This window comes from Zingiber officinale, chromosome 3A, assembly GCF_018446385.1.
Source record: "Zingiber officinale cultivar Zhangliang chromosome 3A, Zo_v1.1, whole genome shotgun sequence".
Taxonomy (NCBI): Eukaryota; Viridiplantae; Streptophyta; class Magnoliopsida; order Zingiberales; family Zingiberaceae; genus Zingiber; species Zingiber officinale.
The window spans coordinates 134426031-134437516 of record NC_055990.1 but is presented as its reverse complement, the minus strand read 5'-3'; positions in this window follow the sequence as shown (position 1 = coordinate 134437516).

Here is an 11486-nt window from a genome sequence, read left to right as displayed (position 1 = left end):
ACTTGACTAACCTATCGTGGCCTATTGGCCAGCCATCAACCTCTGAAGTTTGGGCACAATCTTAGGTGGAGGTAAGCCCAATACAGCAGCGTGCCGTGAATCATGGGCAAACTAGAAGCAGTCCCCAGTGGCATGAGTGTGGTAAGTGCAATAGCGAGGCTCCCACTAACCGGGTCTTGGAGCTTGGACAGTTGCCACACGTTGGGTCATCTTGGAATCCAGATCGGGCGAGAATTACGATCGAGCATCCCAGGCGTGTGGAAGAGGTTGAGCTGGCGATTGGAGGGACCTCTTCTTCCATTTGTTGCTGTAGCAGACACTTTGTCCGCTTTCCGCTGAGCCGCCTAGGCTTCTTCCATGTTGATGTAACTGGCGGCCTTCCCTCGCATCTCATCGAAGTTTTTCACGGGCTCTTGGATGAGGGCTCGGAAGAACTCCCCTTCTATCAAACCATGGGAGAAGGTGCTCATTAATATTTCAGAGGTAGCGAACAGGATGTCCTGAGCTACCTGGTTGAAGTGTTTGATATAACTTCTCAAGGGCTCGACAGACCCTTGTTTGTGAAGGCGCAACATGGCCGACAAGAGGGGGGGGGGGGTGAATTACCTCCTAACAAGAATACCCTCCTCAAAACTTTCAACTCAAAATAAAAGCAACAATAAAGTAAAATAAAAATGACAGAAAAGAAAAAGGGACTCAGTGAATTGACTTGGTTACAACCGAGACAGTTATTTATCCAAGGCGGTTGAACAGGTGCACTAACAGAGTCTACTTCTATGAAGGTGGAGAAGCCTTTTACACTTTGAAAGCTCTTACACGTTGCTTGGAAATGAAATACAACGTTAATTTTCGTCAATTTATAATAGTTGTTCGAGACCCCTTTATATAGGGGTTCCAAGACTTATCCAGTTCACCTGATTCTCAAGATCAGGATTTGACTCGAGAGGGATCGGTTGACCAATCCCCAGGTCCGATCGACCGAACCTGCGTACTTGCCCAACCTTCCGTCCAGATGCAGTCTGTGTGGATCGAGCCTGCGTTCGGTCAACCGATCTCATTGTTCGGTCGATCGATCAGCCAATAGTCTCTCCCTGAGTTGGCCCGATCAGCATGCTCGACTAAGTCTCTGGTTTATCTCCTGTTCGGTCGATAGATCAGAAAGTTCGGTAGACCGATCAGCCAACAGTTGGTTGTTGATGTGTCACCAATGGCTGACTTTTGATGATAGAGGTTCGGTCGACCGATCATGGCATCTGGTCGACCAAACACTTGTCAAGTCAACTTTCGGGTTGACTTGCTCTGGTTCCGTTCGCTTGGGTGATTGCGGCCAACTGGAATAGGGCTCACCCGAGCCCAATTCCTGGCCTTCTCCTCGAGTAGTCTTCCGTCTCGGCTTTACGTCCCTCGAACGTCGCGCATGTTCTTCTCGCCCACCGGTGTACTCTTCCGCAACTCTCTCGTTTTTCGGACGCACCGAACCCGTCAGCTCCCTTCCCATGTCATCCTTCTCGCTAGATGCGTCTTCCGCTCGACTTCCTGCGCTCCTAAGCTCCTGCACACTTAGACACAGGGATCAAAAACAAACAGAACCTAACTAACTTGGTTGATCACATCAAAACAACCATGGGGTCCAACAATCTCCCCCTTTTTGATTGCATCAACCCAAGTTCAAGTTAGGGTAAAAACAAACAAATAGTAATTTTAAGAAAATTACTAAACTAACATTTTAATCACAAAAATTATAATAATTTTAATAATAATTTTTTAAGTCTTTTCCAAAATCCCCAAAAAAAAATTTTAAGTTATTTGAAAACATTGCTAAGTAAAAATTTAATATTATATTCAGAAAAACTTAGCTTAGATAATGTAAAATACCGGAAAAATGGCGAATAATGATAAGAGAATTTTCCGGAATTTTTAGAAATTTTTCCGGAATTTTTCGGAGACCGTATGGACAAGTTTACGAGGATAAAAATGGGGTCAGGGAAAGCCTATTTAGGTTACCCCATTTAAGTAAGGAAAAGTTGAATTTATTTATTCATTTTTCTATTTTCTTTTTTCTTTCTCCCTACACGCCATTTCCCTTTCCCCCACAAACCTGTGCGTGCCGAGCTTTCATCTCTTTCCCTCGCGCGTGCCTTAACCGACGCCGCAAACCGCCGGTTCCTCCCTCTCCTCTGTCGACGCCGACGACGCCAGGGACTAGAGAGCCGGTGGCTGAGCTTCGCCTTTCCTCTCCCTCTTCCCTCTCGGTGCCCTAATCTCTGACGACGCCATCCTTTTTCCTCTTTACCGCCCGACGTCGCCGAGTATTCCCCCTGATCCACTGCCGCCGGTCGACCATTGGTCCTACCGTCTCCTCCTCGCAGAGATGCAGTTTCACCGACTTCTCTGCTCAAGCCGACCACATTGGGTTGTCCTCGGCCAAGATCAGGGAAGCACGTCGTGCCCTAGCCGAAGCCCACCGCCACGACCCGATCACCGACGACCAACATCTCTGATGCTTGCTCGCAGCCTTCTGTACCCTAGGCCTAGACCCGATTTCCCCTCCTCATCACCAGATTTGGAACAAGGAGGTCCAACGACGCTTTCTCACCGGATCTAGGAGTATTCAAGATCATCCTCCGGCAGAGATGGAAAAGAAATAGTGCCTTCGACAGTAACCAACCGTAAGGTAATCTAATAGATGAATATGGATCGGGATATCTGGATCACGTGTCAAGCAAAGGTAAGAGTCCTTTTAGTAAGGAGGTTGTTGTGCCATAATTGGGATGATTTTAGATATTGGAATTTATGGTGGAATTAGATCTAATGTTAAGATGTTACTGTGATGATTGTAATGTAGGATACTTGGTTTGGACATTCACAACCACAACTTTCTCCGGCTATGAGATAGCAATGGAATGCATTGATTTGGGTAAGTTGTTGTTGATTTATACATGAATGTAGATTCAAATTGGAAAGGGTAGTTGTTAACTAGATGCTGTGGAATAGTTAAATTTAATTGAGCTACACATTGGGTTGTGGAATGATAAGAGGTTATGGATTGAGTTAAACGTAACAGGATTAATGAGATTGGTTAACTACCAGATTTGGGGTTGATAATTGAAATGGAATTAATATAAAGATTTTGATTCAGATTGGGATATGTTAACTATTTGGTTTATGATGAATTTAGCTAACTAGTTCTTACTTGACTAGTGATATCATACCATATGTGATCGCAGAATTTTTGTTTTGGAATGAGCGTCTCAACGTAAGATTTCTGGACATGATCTACAGTTAAAGGCGGGTACCTTAACTTATCTTTTTGATATGTCTTGTTGATATGTTTAGTAGGTCATAACTTTTTGTAATAATTATGTTCGTCATTGTTTCGGTATGTCACTTTTGGATACCTGTTACATGCTTGTTTGCTCATCTGTTATGCATTTTATGCTAGTACCCACATGATTATATATATATGCTCAGAGGGGTAGTGACATACCATGCTTGCTATGTTCAGGACCTAGGTTTTTGATATCCTATCTGACCTGTGTACTTTAGATCTTCGTATTTGACCATCGATATTACGGTACTCATTTTATATATATGGATATGGTTATACTGATCAGTTGGTGGCTATGCTTAGTGTCATGCATCATGATTGCATGCTGCGCGATTGTCGGCTCCACTATGGTTGAGCACATCACCAGTTACATGTACTGCACACACCACCACTCATGGGTTAGTGGTATATCAGACAGGTGTGTGGCGGTTCTGCTGTTTGGCTCTGTTGGTCTGAGGACTCAACGTGGTAACCGGCAGACAGTTCCGCTCTGTTTGGCTCCGCTGGCATTTAATGTAGCAGCGTGGTAGCCGGCAGACGGTGGACTCTGTTTGGCTCCGTTGGTCATGTGACTCAGCGTGGTAGCCAGCAGAGATACCTCCCCGTCATCGTGTACCAGGAGATGAGAGCATTGAGCTCCCCCATTTATGATTTGGGGTCAGAGGACAGGAGTACTCCGACAGCATCCCTCCACTCAGTCACTCATCAGGTATAGTGATGGTAGAGTGCATGGTTGTCACAGCCCTACCCACTCGGTCTCACCATTGTGTGTGAAATGACTGACTGGCGTCAGGGGTGACCAGGACGCATCATTGGCATCATACGCATTTATGCATTTACTGCTTGTGTTTGCTGCACTTATATGCTGCATTTGGATGGATGCATATGTTTGACATGCATACAGGATTTATGACACTTCCGGTCTGACGACCTAATTATTCTGATAGGTGACCCTGGTGAGTACAGTACTCTTCAGCCTTTTTCTATTATGCATTACCTTCTTTTGATAAGGAGACTGTACTCCATAGTTATTACTATTTGTTATAGTTTACTATACATGTCAACTAGGTATCTGCTGAGTTGTTGAACTCACCTCCGTGGACACTATCTTTTTCAGGTACTAGATTGTTTATAGAGACGCTTGGAGTATTCTGGCTGTCGGTCCCCACATCACATCCGAAGACATGTCTACGTTTTTGTGTATTTTTACTTCAGTATTTATAATTGGTGTAATTAGTGTTGTATTCCGATTTTGTTTCTGGAGATGTTATATTGTTGTGTTGTGTAAGCCTAGCCGGCTAGAAGTTTTAGTTTTGGGTTGTATGTGTTGTCCTTTTTCGCTGTGTCTTTGGTTTTAGTACAGCTGAGTAGGCTGTTAAATATATATATAACTGCGTGGTTGTTTATTTTGTTCCAGCCGAGTGGGCTGATGATATAAACGGCGTGATTGTGTGTATATTCCAACCGCTTGTGGCTGATGTATATTTTGTATATAGATTTGCCTCAGATTGTCACCCGTACAGGGGAGATGCTGCCGAAATTTCTTCGGACAGAGACTCCCTCGGGGCGTGACAATTTAGTGGTATCAGAGCGAGTATACGATACTTGCTATGTGTTCTGGATTTTTGAGATTTATCTGATATCAATTTATTGGGTATCAGAGCTCGGCTTATGAGTCTTATTTTTTTTCTGTGTTTCGGATTTTGCGTTTTGGTCTTCTCGATGTGATTTTTCGGGTTTTGGGACCTGGCAGCAGCAAGACATCTCCAAGCTATAGGAGGTATGTTGGTATACTGTTATCCTACCTTTTTGTTAGTATATGCACCGTTGACCATTACAGTTTATGACATGTATTAGCATTTTTTATTAGTACCTGACGAGTTGATATAGCATATATTTTATGTGTTAGGTAAATCACTAATTATGGTGGACCTTAATAGAGATTAAGGATTATAGGCTTTGGTGATTTTACATGTCATACTCCCAGTAGTTTTAGCTTCTGTTACTATTAGTTGGTTAGAAGATCGAGGCACATACCAGTCTCTGTTATTATTAGCTGTGTAGTGGATAGTATCTACCTATTTATGTTGACCTAGCCAGTAGTATACTATGTTATCTTAGTTAATTTCATCAGTAAATATTGATTTACTCTTGTTAGATCGGTCAGTAGGAGTCTGATTTACATTTGTTGATTTGGGTAGTCGTATATTGATATACCTTAGATGCTTGTGGAGGATTAAGGTATTCTTGATTAGTTAGTAGATGATTGATTTAGTTTTGTTGGTTTGATCAGTAGAGGACAATCATACTCTATTTTTAGAGGTTCGAATCTTTTGATTATTCGTGCTTAGTTGGATATTATGAGCACATTGGAGTACATGACCGTTACTGACGTGGGAAAAGATTGAATTAGCCGTATATCGTTGTTGGTCTGGTTAGTCTTTAGAGGATTGATTTATCTTATTCCATGGGTACTTTAAATTTAGACTGTAAGTACCTTGTAGGATAACTTAGAAGGTGGCATAGGGTTTGTGTGGTAGATTGGATTTAAAATATGTTGATTATGCATATTTATGTGGTGTGTAGATATGATTATTATGTGTTGTAGGAGTCCTGTGGTAGACTGGCCGATTGCATCATTGAGCTTATGTTGATTGTATTATGGAAGGTATCATGTTGATTAAACCGGTGTTATGGTAGATGCAGATGTGTTCGATGTAATATTCGAGGTATCTTGTTGATTATATTTGATTTGTGGATACACTTGTGTCAATTAGACTTTGTTGGAGGTATCATACTCAATATACCTGAGTTGTGTGTATGTTGGTGTATAATAATTGGAGGATTATGTCGATTATACATATGTTATGTGTGCATGTGTGCCAGATGTATGGTTGGTAGCATCATGATAATTCTACCTATGTTGAATGTAGAATGTTGAATGTCTATATTATGACATGTGTGGTATTACTCTATCAACTAATTCTCCTATTAGTGGGTGACCGGCCTACTAGGATGATGATAGAGCTGACTATGGATTTGATTTGCTTACTAGGTTGTTTATACCATAGGCTACCCACAGTGATCTATGATAGAGAGATCTCGTGCAGTCTCTAGCTGGATAGTTAGGTGCCTTGGACACTTATGTATTGTTGGTGGTGGAGCGTTACTTCCACTTATTGCGGATTGCTTATAGCGGAGCATTGCTCTCATATTTATTGCAGATACATATTTCAGATTATTTGTGGTAGAGCGTTGCTCCCACATATGGAGGATTTCTTGTGGTAGAGCGTTGCTCCCATATATGTGGTATTTTGTGTGATGGAGTGTTGCTCTCACACTAGAGGATCTATTCTTAGGTGATTTATGTTGTTGGTGATTAGATTTCCGAAATTATTATCAGAGATCTTATGGTTAGGAATGTCTGTGATACGGACATTATGTGTCTCGGTTTTACCATTAGGGCTTGCGGAGCCTTAGATGTTTTCAGAGAATTGATGATTTTGGTATTCCCAGAATGTTTGGATCGGTTTCCATTGTCTTTGTTGACGATGTTGTTTTTTATTATGGATCCGAGGTGAGTCACGTACACCACCTTTGCTTAGATCTAGAGATGTTTCGACGAGAACATCTATATGTGATGATCAGTAGTGCTTATTTGGATTGTCTTATGTGATGATGATTGGGACACACGGTCACCAGTAGGAGTATACCGTGGTTCCACAGGAGATCGAGGTTGTTACCGTTGGGAGTAGACGGAGTCGATATAAGAGGCTCGCAACTTCCTTTGTTTGGCTCGATATTTCCGGAGATACATTGAGGGTTTCTCACGGATTGCTATGCTACTTACACGCCTGATCAGGAAAGGCGTGAAGTTCACTTGAACTGAGGTTTGCAAGACCAACTTATAGGAGCTGAAGCGGAGTTTAGTGTCGGCTCCGAATTTTGGTTTTACCTTCTGGAGAGGACGGATTCGTGCTCTGCACTGACGCGTCTCTACAGGGTTTGAGCGCTGTTCTGATGCAGCACGATAGAGTAGTCTCCTATGCTTCTCGTCGGTTGGAGCATGAGAAGAACTACCCTGTACATGATCTGGAGCTAGTCGCCATTATTTTGCCATGAAGATTTGGCGGTATTATTTATGTGGTGTTACATTTGAGATTCTCACTGACCATAAGAGTCTCAAATATCTGTTTACTTAGAAGGAACTTAATCTCCGACAGAGGAAGTGGATGAAGTTCCTGAAGGATTATGTCTGGACCTTTAGCTATCAACTGGGAAAAAAAACTAATGTGGTTGTCGATGCACTTAGCCGGAAGTCCAGAGGGACTTTAGCTTGCCACCGAGTAGTGGTCACAGACTTAGTTCAGGGTTTCTTTGAGTTGGGCCTTGAGGGGATAGGACAGACAGAGCAGGGTATTCTGGTTACCACGGTTGCTCAGTCGTCGATCAGGACGAGGATCCGAGAGCCCTAGGTTGCTGATCAGTATTTGCAGTTTGTTTGCAGCTAGATAGCTTCTGGGCAGTAGACCGAGTTCACACGAGACGAGGAGGGTGTTATACACTTCCGAGGCAGATTGTGCGCACTTCAGTCTCATCCGGTCTTATAGGAGTTACTTCCGGAGGCTCATCGCTCATGATTTGCTGTCCACCCAGGCGGTACCCGTGTGTACCAAGATTTGAGGTGTTTTTATTGGTGGAATGACATGAAGGAAGATATCGCGGATTTTGTAGCAAGATGTCTTGTCTGTCAGCAAGTGAAGGCCGAGCACCAGAGACTTGCCGGCTTACTTCAGCAGATTCCTATTCCTGAGTGGAAATGGGAACATATTACCATGGACTTTGTGGTAGGTTTGCCGAGAACACGACGAGGCCATGACGCGATTTGGGTAATCGTTGATCGATTAACCAAATCCGCGCACTCGTTAGTGATTCGAAAGACTGATTTCCTGGATCGATTGATAGATCTGTTTTGCCGGGAGATCATCAGATCACGTGGTGTCCCGTTGACTATTATTTCGGATAGAGACCCTCGGTTCACATCTCATTTTTGACAGAGTCTGCAGCAGGCCTTGGGCACGCAGCTCTATTTCAGTACAGCTTTCCATCCTCAGACAGATGGATAGTCAAAGCGGACCATTCAAACTCTAGAGGACTTGCTGAGATCGTGTGTATTAGAATTTTTGAGGCAGTTGGGATGACTATTTGTCATTGGTAGAGTTCGCCTACAACAACGGTTTGCATTCGGCTGTCCAAATGCCACTGTTGAAGTGTTGTATGATAGGCCTTGTCGGACACCCACCCTCTGGGATGAGGTTGGTGAGGCCCAGTTATTGGGACCTCGTAGAGCTCAGCTTGATACAGAGTTGGTCCGTACTATCAGACGGAAGATGACAGAGGCGTAGGACCGCCAGAAGAGTTATGCAGACTGGAGAAGGAGACTCTTAGAGTTCTCTACAGGAGATCATGTATTTCTGCGAGTTTCACCCATGAAAGGGGTGAAGAGATTTGACCTCAGAGGTAAGCTAGCTCTACGATACTTTGGACCTTTCCATATCTTGGAGAGGGTTGGAGCGGTAGCTTATCGTTCGACGCTATCATCAGCTTGGCAGGTGTTTACGACGTATTTCATGTGTCTATGCTGAGGAGGTATATATCCGACTAGACATTTGTGTTGACCGATATCTTAGTTCCGTATAGCCTGACATCACCTATGAGGAGATTTCGGTACTGATTTTGGACCGGAAAGAGTGTCAGTTGCGGAACAAGGCTATCCGGCTGGTTAAAGTCGGATGGCAGCATCATTCGGACGAGGAGGCTACTTGGGAGCTCGAGGATACTATCCGAGCTCGATACCCCCATCTTTTCACTTGAGGTATGTGATTTAATTTACCGTTCAACATTTATACTCTTTGCCTGTTGTTGGTAATTGCTGATGGTAGATAACGAAATTTGGGGATCAAATTTTTATTAGTGGGGGAGAATGTAAAATACCAGAAAAATGGCGAATAATGATAAGGGAATTTTCCAGAATTTTTAGAAATTTTTCTGAAACTTTTAGGAGACTGTATGGACAAGTTTACGGGGATAAAAACGGGGTCAGGGAAAACCTGTTTAGGTTACCCCATTTAAGTGAGGAAAAGTTGAATTTATTTATTCATTTTTCTATTTTCTTTTTCTTTCTCACAACACGCCGTTTCCCTTTCCCCCACAAACCTGTGCGTGCCGAGCTTTCATATCTTTCCCTCGCGCGTGCCCTAACCGGCGCCGCAAACTGCCGGTTCCTCCCTCTCCTCTGCCGACGCCGACGACGCCAGGGACTAGAGAGCCAGTGGCTGAACTTCGCCTTTCCTCTCCCTCTTCCCTCTCGGTGCCCTAATCTCTGACGACGCCATCCTTTTTCCTCTTTACCGCCCGACGTCGCCGAGTATTCCCCCTAATCCACTGCCGCCGGTCGACCATTGGTCCTACCGTCTCCTCCTCGCAGAGATGCAGTTTCACTGACTTCTCTGCTCAAGCCGGCCACATTGGGTTGTCCTCGGCCAAGATCAGGGAAGCACGTCGTGCCCTAGCCGAAGCCCACCGCCACGACCCGATCACCGACGGCCAACATCTCTGATGCTTGCTCGCAGCCTTCTGTACCCTAGGCCTAGACCCGATTTCCCCTCCTCATCACCAGATTTGGAACAAGGAGGTCCAACGACGCTTTCTCACCGGATCTAGGAGTATTCAAGATCATCCTCCGGCAGAGATGGAAAAGAAACAGTGCCTTCGACAGTAACCAACCGTAAGATAATCTAATAGATGAATATGGATCAGGATATCTGGATCACGTGTTAAGCAAAGGTAAGACTCCTTTTAGTAAGGAGGTTGTTGTGCCATAATTGGGATGATTTCAGATATTGGAATTTATGGTGGAATTAGATCTAATGTTAAGATGTTACTGTGATGATTGTAATGTAGGATACTTGGTTTGGACATTCACAACCACAACTTTCTCCGGCTATGAGATAGCAATGGAATGCATTGATTTGGGTAAGTTGTTGTTGATTTATACATGAATGTAGATTCAAATTGGAAAGGGTAGTTGTTAACTAGATGTTGTGGAATAGTTAAATTTAATTGAGCTACACATTAGGTTGTGGAATGATAAGAGGTTATGGATTGAGTTAAACGTAACAGGATTAATGAGATTGGTTAACTACCAGATTTGGGGTTGATAATTGAAATGGAATTAATATAAAGATTCTGATTCAGATTGGGATATGTTAACTATTTGGTTTATGATGAATTTAGCTAACTAGTTCTTACTTGACTAGTGATATCATACCATATGTGATCGCAGGATTTTTGTTTTGGAACGAGCGTCTCAACGTAGGATTTCTGGACATGATCTACAGTTAAAGGCGGGTACCTTGACTTATCTTTTTGATATGTCTTGTTGATATGTTTAGTAGGTCATAACTTTTAGTAATAATTATGTTCGTCATTGTTTCGGTATGTCACTTTTGGATACCTGTTACATGCTTGTTTGCTCATCTGTTATGCATTTTATGCTAGTACCCACATGATTATATATATATGCTCAGAGGGGTAGTGACATACCATGCTTGCTATGTTCAGGACCTAGGTTTTTGATATCCTATCTGACCTGTGTACTTTAGATCTTCGTATTTGACCATCGATATTACGGTACTCATTTTATATATATGGATATGGTTATGCTATCAGTTGGTGGCTATGCTTAGTGTCATGCATCATGATTGCATGCTGCGCGATTGTCGGCTCCACTATGGTTGAGCACATCACCAGTTACATGTACTGCACACACCACCACTCATGGGTTAGTGGTATATCAGACAGGTGTGTGGCGTTTGTTTGGCTCTGTTGGTCCGAGGACTCAACGTGGTAACCGCAGTTCCTTCTGTTTGGCTCACGGCATTTAATGTAGCAGTGGTAGCAGACGGTGGACTCTGTTGGCTCCGTTGGTCATGTGACTCAGTGTAGTAGCCGGCAGATCCCGTCATCGTGTACCAGGAGATGAGAGCATTGAGCTCCCCCATTTATGATTTGGGGTCAGAGGACAGGAGTACTCCGACAGCATCCCTCCACTCAGTCACTCATCAGGTATAGTGATGGTAGAGTGCATGGTTGTCAC